At 39.9% G+C, this 17261-nt stretch overlaps 3 non-coding genes across 3 annotated transcripts; all 3 read right to left on the bottom strand.

Annotated features, from left to right (window-relative positions):
- Nucleotides 1-5717: 5717 nt before the first annotated feature.
- Nucleotides 5718-5789, bottom strand: trnae-uuc (transfer RNA glutamic acid (anticodon UUC)). The gene has a single exon. It is a non-coding gene; the product is annotated as a tRNA-Glu (tRNA).
- A 1856-nt stretch (nucleotides 5790-7645) lies between these two features.
- trnaw-cca (transfer RNA tryptophan (anticodon CCA)) lies at nucleotides 7646-7717 on the bottom strand. The gene has a single exon. It is a non-coding gene; the product is annotated as a tRNA-Trp (tRNA).
- Nucleotides 7718-16806: 9089 nt separating this feature from the next.
- LOC116677992 (small nucleolar RNA U3) lies at nucleotides 16807-17023 on the bottom strand. The gene has a single exon (XR_004329139.1). It is a non-coding gene; the product is annotated as a small nucleolar RNA U3 (small nucleolar RNA).
- Between the last annotated feature and the right edge of the window lie 238 nt (nucleotides 17024-17261).

Genomic DNA, 17261 nt, shown 5'->3' with positions numbered 1-17261 from the left:
AACTCATGCTTTACATGTATGAGGACCTGGCATCTCCAGCAGGTATTATGGTAGAGTCTTTAAAAGAGCTGCAAAAGATATTACCTCCTGTGGTAATCTGACTGGTAGGATATAGAACATAGTGGTAGAACTAGATAGCAATTAGCAGAGGATGGTTTCGATATCGACCCTGGTTATGGGCCCCACGCTTCCGCTGCGCCACTCTGCTCTGCTTTACATGTCCGGGGACTGGAATATCTTCAATTCACATTTTGAAGGAAGGACCAAGGTTCCAACAGTTTACGGTTGTAAAGTTAAACATTTAGGTAGACCTTGCAACAATCTTTTATGTGAGCTTTCCTGATTATCACACAATGATTTTCACATGTAACACTTGTGATTGGCTGGTGTTTAAAAGGGCTTGTGAATACAGATATAAACATCGGTAAGGAGTCTACCAAGTTGCCTCTTATCATTTTAGTTTGGACCCAGTGAGGCTTACCACGATGGTTTGGACTGGTAATTTCTTGTTGCATCACCCTTTCTGATTGTCAGATGGGAAATAGACTGACAATTGGGTCAATATTGTGCAATTATCTTCAAAATGTCCAACTGTGTCCACAATTACCCTGCAGATGGGAATAAACTGATAACTGTCTCAATGGTTCATAAATGTGTCAAATATTGTCGTACAATGTCCACATTGAGTCCAGATGTGTTGGTTCCTGATCCATGCTAAACCCCAAAAGATCAGAACTATGCCAAGGGCAACTGGATTTGGTAAAAGGTCTCCGCAGAGGTTTTGTCTTTAATCCAAGAGTCGTCTTTAGTGTTTTTTTTTACACAGAAAAGGTTGGACACAGTGCCCACTCCCCATCCATATCTGACAATTGAAAGCTGTGGGGAAAGGGGGGTTCCAAAGCTAATAGACCATCAACAAGCAATTCTGATGCACTATACTGGTCCATTCAGGATGAGCACTGTATACTCTGACTGCAGCAACACAAGTTCAAATTTCAGTGATCCCTAATTTTATATTGATTACGAGAACTGAATGCAAAGTGTGTATCCCCCATGTAACTCAAAGCCTATCACTTCCAGTCATACTGTCAAATTTGGAGCTCCTTTAATTACATTACAACCAGGTGACTCCTCAACATGCCCCACTAATGTACTGTTTACAGTCTAAATGGCCAAGGACATTAAACCTGTAACTCACTTTAAACTAGATTTGGAAAGTTGAAAGGTTGATCTTTTTCACCTGTGCTGTGGGCTTAAAAACAGGTTCCACTGAGATTTGAACTCAGATTGCTGGATTCAGAGTCCAGAACGCTAACCATTACACCATGGAACCTTTAAACTTGCTAGAAAGGTTTTCTATGCAGTTTATTTCATAATATCCACATGTGACATTAAAGGCACACAAAATAACAACAAAGATGAAAAAGCAACAATTACTGGCCAACTTAGTCTATTTCCAGTCTGTTGATGTCTAACAAAGTGTCTGTTGCTGCAAGTGTCTGACGTGAAATGTCTCCACCTGCTGTAGAGTAAACCTAATGACATGTTAAGTTTATTTCGTCCATAAAAAATGGAACTACAGTGCTCATACCCGCCGTAACACCCCATAAAAACCAGAGTATAATAAACAAATAATACTACAGTGCAAGTACCATAAATATGGTAAAATAGAAACTGTAAAAATGTACGGGGCGGCCGTGGCTCAGTGGTACAGTGGTTGCCTGCCAATCGAAGGTTGGTGGTTTGATCCCCGCCCATGCAGTCATTGTCGAAGTGTCCTTGGGCAAAACACCTGAATGTAAAAGAAAAACCTGCCCCGGTGCTGCGCATCGGAGTGTGAATGTGTAGAATGTTTCTCAGATGAGCAGGTGGCACCTTGTATGGCAGCCCCAGCCACAGTGTATGAAGTGTGTGAATGGTGAATGTTTCCTGTAGATGTAAAAAGCGCTTTGAGCAGTTGTTAAGACGGAAAGTGCTATATAAATACACACATTTAAAGTGCTTGTTTTGCTGTCTGATAGTCTGAGTATAAAAGAAAAACAAGCATACTCTAGTGTTGTGTCACAGGAGGTCTTAGTCTACCACTACGTTCTATAACCCTACCAGTCAGATTACCACAGGAGGTAATATCTTTGCAGCTCTTTTAAAGACTCGACCATAATACCTGCTGGAGATGTCATGTCCTCATACATGTAAAGCATGTGCTCTACCACTGAGGGTTAGATTTTCAGGATTTTTTTTTACTTTTTTCGAGATAGACATAGACTTATCTTTATTAATCCTTTGGGATGACTCCCGAAGGAAATTGAAATATCACTGAATAAAAGAAAGAAACCTGGGGTAAAACATGTAATGTTATGTTGATAGGCTTCAAAACCTGTAAATGCAAATGTGGTGGCTGGAAATCAAACCTGGGCAAAATGATTGCACTGCTACAATATAAATCATAGTCAAAAGTAACACACCTGTTGCCTTTCTGCTGGACAATACAACGTTCACTGCAAATCTTGTAACTCAGACTGAAAATAAATGATAAGCAATACATTCATGGAGACGTGTGGCTTCCTGTACCTAATAACACAACATTGTTAATGAAGGCACATCTGCGTTTTTTTTATACTGTGATGAGTCATTGGTGTGCTAGCACCCTTAAAGATTGCATTTTGTTAGGAGGGACATCACTGATGCAGTCTGGGACTGCGCACAGACTAGAGTAATATGGCACTTCATCCTGTGCCCGTCTTAGCTTGATACAGTTCAAGGTTTTTCACAGAATTTACTACACAAAATCCAAACTATCAAGAATTATTCTGACATTCAAGATAGGTGTGAGCGCTGCAATTCTACACCAGCAGATATGTCGCATATGTTTTGGACCTTTCTAAACTAAGAGATTTTTTGGTCATATGTCTGCAACATTTTGAATGATGCTTTTGTATACACAAAGTGAAACCCTCTGCAGACATGGCCATCTTTGGAGTCTTGATTAATGAGATCTTGTTGCCCACTGATAAGAAGAATGCTTTTTGCTTTTGCGTCTTTGTTAGCCCGTAGAAGAATAGTTTTACAGTGGAAATTCTCCTGATCCACCTAAAGGGTCTGTCTGGCTCATGGTGAACTAATGTTTTTCTTGAAATTAGAAAAATTAAGTACTTCACCAGAGGTTCAATTAGTAACTTTCACAAAATATGGGACCCGTTGATTTGTATTTTGATAAGCTCAATACTCTCCCGTAAGACAACGGGCCCTGATGTGTTTTTTTTTTTTTCTTTTTTCAACCATGTGTAGCTACAGGCATGTATAATGTAAGAGTGTGAGTGCCCCCCCCCTTTTTTCTCCTTTTTTTCTTTTTTCTTCTCATTATTATGTACTTATTTCATTATAGTATTATTATTATCCTTAATTATTTTAATGGCAGTAAGTGGTGTTGTGGGTGGGGTGGATGGGATTTGATTGACAAAGTAATGTTTAAACCATTCAAGATATTCTATTTATATGCATCCTATACAGTGTTACCTTTCTTGAATAAAAATATCGTTTAAAAAAAAAAAAGATTGCCTTTGTGTTGTCTCAATCGCGAGAAAATAACCACAGAATCACAACTTCCATTCATGTGTATTGCCAGTATTCAACCACCTGAAAGTCGGTGTATTTCAAGCATCAGTTGTTTTTAAAACACCTGCCCCGTGCGTGTGAGGGCTGAACCTCACGACTTCAGATTATGAGACTAACACGCTGCCTACTGCGCCAACGAGGCTATGAAAACACTTTCTATGGTTGGGAAATTTCATAAAACTAACAATATTTGGGTTCAATCTTAATAAAAGCAAGTAGTGGAGACCTATGCACTCCACATACATGGCCGAACTTTGCGTAGGAATCGGCGTACGCCCGTCCTACGCCGTTTTAGGTCGTATGCACGTTTTAGAAATGAGGTTCATTTGAGCACAATAAAGATTTCTTGAAGAAAGGTTTGTACTTTAAAGTTCTAGTTTTATTCCAATTCTTCTGGTCACACTTGGTACTTTTCATAACTTTTGTCTGTAGTTCTCTATTCTGTCAGGGCTTAACTCTGTCTCCCCCGCCTCTTTTTTTGTTTCTTGTTATGTCTTGGCAAGAAGTATTATGCTTTTGGGTCGTCTGTCCATCCGTCAGGCCAAAGAAACAGATACTAGCATGTAACTTTGCAAATCAGTGGCTCACCCTGGCCGCCATTAAAGATGCCATTTGGACCTCCAGAAACTTCCTGGTAAGAAAGCACATGCAGATCCCATTCCCTCAAAACGTGAATCACAGATTTTCCAGCACCTGGACTTGATCAGACTGGGAATATGCCAAAGAGATGTTCACAAGTTCAGCCGAGGTAAATACTCGGCCCACATTCACACAGACCTAAAACTACTCATTTAATGCTGGTTACAATTTTCTAAAATAAACAATGTCAGAGAAAAATTGCAAAGAGTGAAGGGTGTTGATAACATTTTTTAACAAGGTATTGGCTGATTATTGCTTCAGTAGTCTCCTTCAAGATTCTTCGAGGTAAGCAGGAAGCTCACATAAATGATAGTTGCAAGGTCTACCAAATGTTTAACTTTGCAACCCGAAAACTGTCCCTCAAAATGTGAATCTCAGAATTTTCCTTCCCCTGAACATAAACAGCAGAGTGGTGCAGCGGAACCGTGCCGGGCCCATAACCCAGAGGTCGATGGATCAAAACTATCTTCTGCTAATTCCTATGCTTTGTTTCAGCATCAAGTCTATTTCCAGTTTGTTGATGTCTGGCAAAGCATCTGTTGCTGCAAGTGTCTTGAGTTAATTGTCTCTAGCTGCTGAAGAGTAAACTTTATGGCATGTCAAGTTTAAAATGGAAACTGCATTGCTGATACCTGTCGTAACACCCATTAAACTGGAACATAATACATTTAAAATTTATACAAATATTTATTTTGCACATTTACGTAGGTGAAACGATTCCTCACAGTGGTGTTTGAGGCCAGGGTGATGCCATCCAGAGTAACTATCTCTTTGGATAGTGCGTCACGGAGGTGCTTGGGCCCCAGAGCAATAACTTCAGTTTTATCTGAGTTTAACATTAGAAAATTACAGGTTGTTTGTCTCTACAACTCTCAATAAGTTATTTACACTGCTGAAAAGCATGTCACAATTTTAAATTACCTTCACTGCTAAAAGCATAATAAAGAAAATGTAAAATATTTCTATAAAATGAAATAGTGTAATTTTATAGAGATGTTTTTATTTTTCCATCTTATTTCTATGCTTCTATAACATGAACTAACAATTTTATTCACCTACAGTAGCACTACTGCTGTTGTTTTACAGCAGACTACGGCAAATTCAAAAAATACAGTAAATAAATGTAAATTAAATGTTACTACCCATAATTCAATTTCAATTTTTATTTATAGTATCAATTCATAACAAGAGTTATCTCAAGACACTTTACAGATAGACCACACTCCAGAATTTACAAGGACCCAACAGTTCTAGTAGTTTCCTCCAGAGCAAGCAACAGTGCGACAGTGCAATGCATATTACAGTAATGAACCGGAAAAGAAAGTTATCGTATTTTACGGTAAGTAACTGTAGAAATTACAGTAAAGTCTAACCGTGTTGGGTACGTAACTACAGCTCTAATTTAGGACCAATGTTGGACATCACACAGATCTTTCTGCAGACCTTAACCAGCTAAATACCAATTCCCATACCGGGAGTTGAACCCGGGCCACCTGGGTGAAAACCAGGAATCCTAACCGCTAGACCATATGGGACTGACCACATATTAATAACAGGGATTTCATGAATCAATTCATAGTCTGGCTGGAAACAGGGCTTCTCTTGAATGTGAACAAAGACAGTCAGGATTCAGGTTTTCCCAGCCACCCTGTCTAGTTATAGTTTTATAATGTTTAATTATAGAGATTATCATGTCTAGTATTAGCATTATATGGTTTTTGACACATGCTATCAGGGCATAGGGTAAGTATGTAACTACAGCTCTATTTAATAAAGGACCAATGACACAGATCTTACTGATCTTGCCGCAGACCTTCACCGGTTAAATACCGCTTCCCATACGGGAGTTGACAGGTCTCACAGGCCTTCTCTTGAACGTGAATGAAGAAGCTTCTTAAGTAAGTTTCATCTTGAAGCTTTTGAGTGTTCTTTAGGTTTTATCTGCTTTAACTATTACCGAACAGCGGGGGCACGGAGAGAGCAGAGCGGCCGTTAGGGAGGAATCCTCCTCCGTGTTCAGCTCTTTTTGAATTGGCGGTGAAAAACTTAACGGCGGAACTTTATGATGAATAGAAATGTTGACAGGTTGATTTCTGTTAATAACAAACACAACTATAGTCAATAGAAAATATTTATATGAAAAGCCGTCTTGGTTCATCTTTCCACTGTTAAATGCACCTCTCCATATTTCCTGACATTTGCCCCCCCCCCCATTGTTTTGTTTGGTTCCACTTTTGTGCCTCCCCGGGTCATTGGGGCCAACTTGCATGCGGGGGGTGGGGGGGGTTTGGACCCGTCATAACTGTTGGCAGTTCTAGTTATTCCTGACTTGTATTTCGGTTAACCCTCTGGGGCCTGAGGTTATTTTCAGAGACAGGATATTAGCGGCATTTTTTTTCCTCTGAGAGATGTCCCTAAGATTGAGTAATCAAAAACAAAATGGTGTCTTACAAACAATAAGTGTTGCTAGGTTACAACCCTGTCTATTTATTTTCATCTAGCAAGCTAAGATAACTCGAGCAGACAGTGTTGAATAAGTTTAATAAACAACTTTGATTTGATTCTTTGATACTTGTTGGCACATTGGTAATCACAGATAATGATTTTCATTTTCATTGAAAGATTTTTCACAGATCATTTTTAAAATCTGCTTATATACATATCAGTAAACTAGCACATTTATCGGAACATTTGTATTCTTCATTTCATTGTTTATTGATAAATATACTTGATTAAAATCTACTAACCAGGAGAGAAGGAGGGGGGGGCGGGTATATCATTTTTTACCCTGATCCCAGTCCTAATATTCAGATACAGAGTTGGATCTGATACATATATTTACCTAAGTGTTAAATGATTAAAAATATGCAGAAAGCACCTACAATGGAATTTGATATTAGTACTGATGCATTATGCGGAAACTTAATGGGTTAATTTAATGAAGCTGAATTTGAACAACTTAATAGATGTTTTATAATCTCTGTAACAGTTATTTTTATTTTAGAAACTTAAAATGTGTTTATGTAAATTCTGAAAAGCATAGAATTTGTCAAAGTAGCATGAAATAGGGCTGTTGGTGAGTTTGCAGGTGCAGTGAACATTTCCATAGTAACAGGGAGTTCCACCAATCAGATATGTCACTGTAAAAAATAGAAGGTTGGCACATCAAAGGAATGCTTTTGATCCTTTAATGCGGATCAAAGGTGCTTACGATGTTCCATCTCCACCATTTAATGCATATACACATCATCTTTCTTATTGATTAAAATTCTTTAATGATCCTCAGTGGGGAAATTACTATTTACACTCTGTTACTAACCACACATAGGGCTGAAATACACACACGCAGGACGTATTCATGCACACATGAGAGAACTGCAGTAAGGACATTTGACTCCGACGTGATTTGAACACGCAACCTTCTGATCTGGAGTCAGATGCGCTACCATTGCGCCACGAGGTCTGCTGATTAATGCATGTACACATCATCTTTCTTTTTGATTAATGCATATCTGTTCTTTTTAAGGCTTATACACACATGCATATATGCCTATACGTTATATGCCTTTACGTTCTTTTTGAGTAATACATACACACATCATCTTTCTTTTCGATTAATATAATTTAATCTATAATATTTATTGATCCCGAAGTGGGGAAATTACAATTTACACTCTGTGTACACTTTTTCAGTAATCACACACAGGCCTGAAATACACACGCACACACTCAGGATCTATTCAAACACTAATAGAGAGATGTGAGAGTGAGTGGGCTACCAGCTGGACCAGCGCCCTGAGCGGTTGGGGGGGTACCTGGCAGTTCCCAGGATGTGAAGTGGCATCCAACCACACTCCGTATCTTGGTCCGCATGGGGACTTGAACTGGCGACCCTCTGGTTCCCAACGCAGCTCCCTACATCTGCCAACTATTTTTTACAGTGACATATCTGATTGTAACGGCAAATGCCAGGAAATATGGAGAGGTGCATTAAGACATCTTTTTAAAGCAGTTGGACTTTTCCTTAAAGGAGAATTCCAGTCAATTTCAACACGTAGCTCTGTAGTTTGTACATTAGGAGGTCTGTCAGTGGAGAGAGAAATGAAACCAATCGGTGGTGTCTACCCCGTGTTATCCTCCTGCTAGAGTTAGCACCCAACAGCCTTAAACAGGGACAGTTAGTTTAAACCTGTTTTTATCACTCCAAATCCCCTTTGTGAAAACAAGGACGAGGAGTGAAACACTGAGACACACACACACACACACACACACACACACACACACACACAGTTTATATTGTCATTTTGCCAATGTTTGCACACACATGCATGCACGCACACACATACACACACATCAACTTTCTTTTTGATTAATGCATATACACATCAACCTTCTTTTAGATTAATGCATATACAGATCAACTTTCTTTTAAGTTGCAGTTCTAGAACAATAGGTTGAAGTTTTAGAATTTGAACATGCATTGTCACCAGACTTTAGTTTAATCTGAGGAACAGGAGGTCAGCACAGGCCATGATCGTAGAATGCAGGCACATTTTAGTCTGGTAAATTTCAGGGATTTTTACACTGGGATGGAACTGCTAATCTTGCGATTGATTCTGATTCAGACTGTGTACAGTTCTCAATCCCTTCACCTGTAAGACAGATAGAAACTAAGACTGAAGAATGCTGCCAATCAGAGTCTAGTAGAGGGGACAATAACCGGCCCGTCCACATGGCCGTAAAGGAACGAACACTTGGCCTCACGTGCACAACAACAGTGAGCTCTCCTTACTGGAGCAGTTTTGTCTTTAAGCTTTGGGCTTTCCTTGAGAATAAGTCACATCCAACTCCATTTTCCACCTTTTGAATCACTTCGAAAAGTGTAGCGGAGCTGTGACGGATACCTCGTGTTCAAAGAGTAACAAAGTCCAAACAGCAAGGCTGTTGTAAGGGCCGCGTTATCCAGATCTTGAAGACCCACCACACCCTCGATGATGATGCCAACATCAGAAAAGTCATTGCCTGGTGTCTGTTTGGTGACGTAAATTCCCACTGTCGTTTTCATGATGGCACTCAGTGCAGTGGCCTCAGTCATGTCCTGGTTAAAGATTAAAGATGGTTAAAGAAGAAAAACATTTGTTGAAGCTTTAAAAATAAATTAAAATAAACTGATTGAATTTGAATGCAGCAATTGCTAGTTTATTTATACCCATGTAAGCAGCATAGGAGATTACTACAGCCAAAGAATGCCTTGCCATGCTGCCATTCATGGTCAATTAATGGAGAAAACAGGATTCCAGGTCAAATGAAGAGGAGCCTTCAATCTTTACAAACTAATGTAAAGATTGAATTTTCATCTACATTTTTTTCTGTACAAGACGTTGGGATTCTCATTCAGATAGATGCAGTCTTTTTCCCTGCTCCCCGGTCGCTTTGTTAACACTTTGATTGTAGAGGCATGGCTGTGATGCTCTTTAACTCTGCGTTTATCTGAAACATGAAAATATTTTTTAATAACGGCACCGCCCACAGATTTTAGAAGACATTACTAACATCATATCTACACCTGCCCGCCATATCATGGCGTGCACTGTGCATGGTTAATCATCTGGGCTCTGCTATGGAATATTTGAAACACATCCTAATAAAGTCAAGCATTACTTTTACACATCTCATTGCCTATGACACAACTAGTCAGGGCATAATTTTTTAATTACCTCCGTTACTTCAAAAATGGCTGTTGTTTGAAATTTGCAATCCGAGAACATACACGTTACAACCTCATTTTTCTTTAAATGTGCATTAACGTGAGTCCAGTAATTCCTATCAGACACAAGATCCAAACAAGGACACAAATGGCAACTAAATGTACATTTCTCTGACTGATGACGACTAGTTTTAATAACATGACATCCATTCAAATGAATTAACAGTTCATGCGACGTTCTGAAAGTGCATGGGCAGCTGCACACATGGAATTCGATTGTTATTCCTATAATGTCTATGTCTGACTCAATAGTGTTTTAGAATATGGGACCTACTTGTAAAAACTGAAGGGCAGGTCTTGCATTGCCACATTCACTCTGTCACTGGAACACTTCTAGCCCTATTCACTGTGAAAGTGGAAACAAAGAAGGATTAAAAGTTAATATTTAAAATGTATATTTATATATAAAATTATGACCAAATACAACGTCCTGGTCTTACCACAAAAACTTGAGCCCACGATCCATCAGCTGACTCCAGGTGATATGCGGACTTGAGTTTGTCTGTCACTCTGCAGCAAAACAGGAAAAAATAATCTAGTCATTACAAAACTATATTTCAATAAACATACATTAGATGTACACTCACTGGCAACTTTATTTAGGTACACTGCATACACCATTGTAAAATATCAAATAATTAAGGTGATTATTGCCTTCTCTAATGAGAACAGAGACTAACCATTTTCCATGTTCAAACACTGGGCTGACCGTGCAAAGCCAGCAGCTTGTGTCCCAAAAAGAGTTGTGTTGGCTACGTCAAGTAGTGGCAGGCCACCACTACGTGGTTATTAGGCTACTACCGCTGCTTCAGACAGAGCAGACCGTTAATGTGTTTTTTTGAATTTCCTCTCCGTCTGGTCATGGTCCCATTGCACGGTGTGTGAGTGTGTGTGAGTGTGTGTGTGTGTGGGGGGGGGGGGGCGTCGCTAACTTAATGTCGCTGATAACGTTAGCTAAGGCTGCTCGATGGCCAAATCTCACTCACGCTACGGTCACGGTGCAGTTTACACACAATGTAACTGAACAGTCAGTTGGCAAATCAATACGAACAGAAACAGAATAATGAACACCTCAAAGTTAAATTTAAGATGAACGGCTCCCGCTCAAAAAACTAGCTAGCTAATTCAAATGAAACATGGTGATAAAATAGCGCAGGCAAAGAAACTCACGGTCCTCATTTAACGTTACGTAGTGAGTCTCAAGACATTAAACTACATCATTGACATCATTGATCATAAACCCTTAATCTGTCTCCATTTCAATAACAATTCTTTTCATTTTTCAAACAGTAACTAAACCCGTAACCAACATTTTTTTCCAAAAAAACAATGTCTGGGAATGTCAAGTAAGTAATGTTATTTTGGATTCAGGTCCAAATTTTGACATTTTAGTGCAATGCAAAGGTGCATAACAGATTGCTTTCTTCTTACCTGGAGCGATGCAAAGCAGGGGGTCAAGGATTGTCCATAACAAACACCATGTTCAAACATAGGGTGCTCATAAGTGTATGTGGTACCAGAGCACCCTAGGCCGAAGAGCAATGATTGATTTTTATAATTGTTGTGATCTGAGGCCGTATGTTTTGGACACTCAGGTGAAGAGAGGGGCGGAGCGGTCAACTGATCACCATCTGGTGTTGAGTTAGGTCAGGGGGTGGGGGAGGACTCTGGACAGACCTGGTAAGCCCGGACGGGTAGTACAGGTAAATTGGGAACATCTGGAGGAGGCCCCTGTCCAACAGACTCGCTGACTGAAAGTTGCAAGGGGGTTTCAGCTCACAGGCGCTAGGGGGGAGCGAGACGACCACGATTCAACTCATTCCAATGACTCCGAAGCTGTTCTGTTGGGTAAATTAAGCTAAAAATAAATGCATAGTTGTATAAGTTCTAATGTTTATTTTTCCCAGTGTGACTCCCAGGACATATGAGAAGTGTTTTAGAGGAGACTGGCTCAGCTCGTACTGCTCTGTGTGTGATATCAATACATATCTGGAAGATCATGTTCCCTTTAAGGTCCTACAACCGTTTTTTAACATTCAAATGACCTCAGTGCAGCACAAATATTCTAATAGCCCAGTTTGTTCTGAAAAGAATGATGTGTTGATATCTTGACTGTAGATACCCGGGTTGATGTTTTACAAGCTTTATAGAAAATAGAAGCAGACGGACAATGAGCTATGAAAATGACTTTAGGTCTCAGAGGGTTAAATAATGTAAATGTACTGTATTTATATAGCGCTTTTCCAGTCTTAACAACTGCTCAAAGCACTTTTTACATCTACAGGAAACATTCACCATTCACACACATTCATACACTGTGGCCGGGGCTGCCGTACATGGTGCCACCTGCTCATCAGATAAACAATCATACACATTCACACTCCGATGCACAGCACCGGGGGCAACTTGAGGTTCAGTGTCTTGCCCAAGGACACTTCGACAATGACTGCAGGGGCGGGGATCGAACCACCAACTTTCCAATTGGAAGGCAACCGGTCTACCACTGAGCCACAGCCGCCCAAAAAAACTAAAAATAACACAGCAATATATTTCTTGTCCTGCCAATGCACCACCTGTCTGTACTTTATATATCACATTGCACTTTTCTGGTTAGACACAAACTGCATTTCCTTGTCTTTGTACTTGTACTCTGCACAATGACAATAAAGTTGAATCTAATCTAATAAAAAAAAAAAGATGGATGTCTTTGCACAAGAGCAGTACACACAAGTATGCGCCGTTTGGGACGTCATTTTCTCTAACTCCAGTAACTGTGTGCTCAGCAACTTCCTATTATTTGTCTAGGTTGTTCTAAAAAAGAACAACCTAGACAAGTCACTAATGAGCAACTATAGGCCAATATCAAACCTTTCGTTTTTAAGTAAAATCACTGAAAAAGTAGTCTTTCAACAACTCAACCATTTCTTGTCACTAAGCAACAGTTTTGATACCTTTCAGTCGGGTTTCCGACCACACTACAGCACTGAAACGGCTCTTGTCAAAGTCTTTAATGACATCCACCTTAACACAGATAATGGCAAAATTTCAATCTTAGTATTACTTGATCTCAGTGCTGCATTTGACACGGTCGACCACGACATACTACTAGACCAATTGGAAAACTGCGTTGGCCTTTCTGGCTTAGTACTAAACTGGTTTGAATCCTACCTAAAGAATAGGGATTACTTTGTGTCAATAGGTAATTATGCATCTGAGCGTACAAATATGACGTGCGGAGTTCCGCAAGGCTCCATTCTGGGGCCTCTTCTGTTTAACATCTACATGCTTCCACTGGCTCAGATTATGGAAAACAACAAAATAAGTTACCATAGTTATGCGGACGACACACAAATTTACATAACCTTATCGCCAGGGGACTATAGTCCAATACAAAAACTGACTAAGTGCATCGAACAAATTAACGACTGGATGTGCCAGAACTTTCTGAAATTAAATGAAGGAAAAACTGAGGTAGTTGTTTTTGGAAAAAAGAGGAACGATTAAAGTCTGCGCTCAGCTTAAAACAACAATGTTAAAAAAACAGACAGACCTCCCCTACTCCCTCATTTACATGAGGGAAGAGGAGGGAGGAGAATTGAGTAGAAAGTAAGACAGACAGGAAGGAGGTAGAGTTAAGGAGAGCAGTCCGGTTTTGGGCTCCAATCTCTCCCTGCCGGGTCGGGCTGTTGACTCTACTCCCCCTACTCCCTCATTTGCATGAGGGAAAAGAGGGAGGAGAATGAAAGGTTCGTTTAAGGATTATTTTAAGTAAAGTCCATATAGGATAATATTGTCATAATTCCTATCATTCTTTTTATTAATTATTTATTATTTTTTTATTTTTCTGACATTAGTTATTTATTAGATTATATACAAAAGAATTGGAAAGGAATCGGTATGGGCGTATTCAGGCAGTATTGTCGAAGGAGGATTGTTATCCTCCGGACAAGCCTTGAATAATTTCCCAGGTTGTCGTCACTTTCCTACCCAAATTCTAAAAATTGTTTTTATTTTTTATTCTTTATTACAATGAACAGTAAGCACATAAACAATTAAGAACAATATAAACTATAAACAATCGTTTTGTTGGGTTCTTTTGAGGTTCTCTATGATGTATTTTCCATCTATCCTTGTGAGTGGCGATCCCGGATAATCTTCCAGTCCTCTCGATATGTTCTGTGTTCCCTTCTCTTGGTTTGGGTCATTTGAGGGATATCCTTTTGGGTCGGAGTTTAGCCCTCACTAAAATGTCCTTTAAGCTTGGGTTCTTTCTGTAGGCCGAGATAACCTTACAGCGTTCGGGTATGGTAGTTTTGGAGAGTGTATTGTTGAAGTTTTCTTTAAGTTTCTTGTTGGCTCTTACTGTGTAACTTGAGTACGTAGATATCAAGGGGATAAGGTTTTTGTTGCTGGGGTTTGTTGGTTTGTGGTTTGTGTTCTGGGGAATTGCGTTTTTTTGGTTTTGTCGAAGAAAGGTTCTTGAGTATCTTTTTTTCCTGAGCTTCTCAATAAAGGTTTTGGTTGCGTTTTCCCTGTCCGTTTGGTTGCTGCAAATCCTGTCGAATCTAAGGAGCTGCGACTTGAGCAAGCCTTTGAAGGTGTGTTGCGGATGAAAGCTTCTTTTGTGTAACAAAGCATGGGTGTCCGTTGGTTTAAAGAAAACCTTAGTATCAAGGATACCTGTTTTTTTTAACTGTGGACCTTTGAATATTGTGGTATCAAGGAAATTGACCTCGTTTTCTTTAAGGATTGGGTCTAGTTCGATAGATTCGTGGTGACCATTCAGTGTTTGGACGACTTCGTCGAATTCCTCGTCCGTGTGGGTCCAAATGCCCCACATGTCATCTAAATACCTGTAGTATTTCATTGGGAGTTTTTTGCATTTGGAGAAAGCTGTTTCCTCCCAATCGGCCATATAGATGTTTGCGTAGGCCGGGGCGAATCGCTTACCCATCGCTGTACCCTTATCTGAAGGTAATATTTGCCATTGAACTGGAAGTCGTTTGTAGTTAGGCTTAGGTGAAGCAGTTGCAGGAGTTTGTTATCTGGTTTGTCCGTTTCAGGATATTTTTGAGCCATTTTTCAATAGTTGTATCCCTTTGGAGATATCGATGTTGGGTATAGACTCCTTACGTCCATTGTGAACAGTTTGAAAGGTTCCCTTACCTCGGTCTGTCTGACTTTGTTGATAAAATCTGTGGTGTTTTTTATGTAGCTGGGATGTTTGTCCGCCAGTGGGGATAGGAAATAATCAAGGTATTGCGCTATTCCATAGCTTTTACTGCTACAATCTGAGACGATTGGTCTCCCTGGCGGCATGTTGTTAATCCAGTGTTTTTGTTCTTTATGTATCTTAGGGAGGATATAGAACAGTCTCGTTCTGTAGGGGGCTTGTCCTATGAGGTAAGTATATTCATTTTTTGTGAGGAAATGTTTTTGTTTCAGGGTTTTCAAAATGGAAGCTACTTGGTTTGCTGTCATCTCCTTGATGGGTTTTGATAATGGTTTGTAATATTCTGGGTTTTGGAGTTGGCGTAGAGCTTCACTCACATAGTCGGTGCGGTCCATTAGGACAATAGCACTACCCTTATCGGCTGGTTTTACAATTATTAGTTTGTTTTTTAAGAACGTGTAGTGCCTGTACCTCCTCAACTGTTAAGTTGGATTTTTCGGTTGCACTACACGCTTGCAGCTGTCATTCTGTTCATGGAAATATCAATCTACACATTTGCGAATATTTTTTCTGTGACTTCACATTCAGAATACAGGTGTGTGAATATTTTCTACAAGTGCATATTACAAATTCAGATTTTTTTTACAAGCTCTCGTGTTTTGTTTTCATTGTGTGACATCAAATTAAGTTCACACGTGTGTGAATATTTTTACAAGTGCAAATTTATTTTACAAGTGCAAATTTAAACATATAATTTCAGATTTTTTGGTTCTGCAAGCTCTCACCTTTGCCCCTATTTCCCTTCATATGAGTCAGAGCCAGCAGCACTAAGGAAGAGCAGCCTCTCCTACGGCGAGTTGGTGGCGACCCACGGGGAAACTTTGGTTTTCCCAGTCAGTTCCCGTAGTACAGGTGAGAAAGTGGTGGATAAAACGAGGACTGTGGGCGGCGTTGTTGGTACGTGAGTGGAAATACATCCACATGCTACCACATATCCGCCATCACCTAGATATGCCAATCACTGGAACGAGACAAAAAAACTGTCCAAACGTCTCCTCCCTACAGTGGTTAACCAGCCTGTTAGATCCAAATACAAATAGGGCCAAAAAATCAGGAATCAATCAGGATTAACACATCACCTTCAATGCCCCGTATCCACTCGTAGAGTAACTGGCTTCAAGTATTGCTGTATGTCCTCAAACCTCGTTACAACATGCCATCCCGTCCACCGGGACTTCAGTGTACGTTCCACCCCTTAATCCATGTCAATCAAGCTGAGCCTGTAAAGGCCACACAGTCTGATTAGTCAAGTGGAAACACCTGTGGGAGTGGAACATGGATGTGTGTAGAGATGGGTTTTCAAAACCTGTACCTTTGACATGTCAAAGTAGGAAAAGCAAAGGTAGGACAAAAAGAGAAATTATGGGAACTCAGTTACATTTTTACACCGGACATAAGGCATTACAAAGTCAAGAAAGTAGGTGTTAACCCTTCAAGTAACCTTGTCCAGCATGGACTGGACAGTCTCAGAGACTGACTATAAATTCAGTTAAATGAGAAAGCTTAGATGTTTTCTATTTCACACGTGTTAGTTTTCCACATATCTGCTACTACCACTCTGAACATTTATTCCCTTCTTCAATACTCCATAAAGAAGCAAAGAACGATATCAATGACAGAGGAGCATATGAGTAAATCATTACTCTCTGTCAGCCTCACGCTCAGAGAAAGGAATATCACGACTCATCATCATGGTCAGCTGGACCAAACACTTTAGAACCATTCCTCAAGTCAGAAATTTTAGAAATGATCCCTGAAAGTATAGTCTTGGTTAGACTGAGGGGGGGGGGGAACTGCATCTCATTCACTGCGAGTGATTGTCACTCAGGGTTCAGAGGGACAGAAAGATAATCGTAAGTGCTCCAGAGGTCTGAGGTGAGAAAATCTATTTAGATCTTTAAGGAGACCGATATGTAGATTGAATTAGATTTTCAGTCACTGTTGTCTCAATATCAGTGTCAGCCTACTTATCTCTCCAATAAAATGCTCCAGTCCTTTCTTTGCATT

Source organism: Etheostoma spectabile, unplaced genomic scaffold, assembly GCF_008692095.1.
Source record: "Etheostoma spectabile isolate EspeVRDwgs_2016 unplaced genomic scaffold, UIUC_Espe_1.0 scaffold00006317, whole genome shotgun sequence".
Lineage (NCBI taxonomy): Eukaryota > Metazoa > Chordata > Actinopteri > Perciformes > Percidae > Etheostoma > Etheostoma spectabile.
Note: the sequence above shows the minus strand (reverse complement) of the source record. Positions and strands in the feature narration are given on the sequence as shown.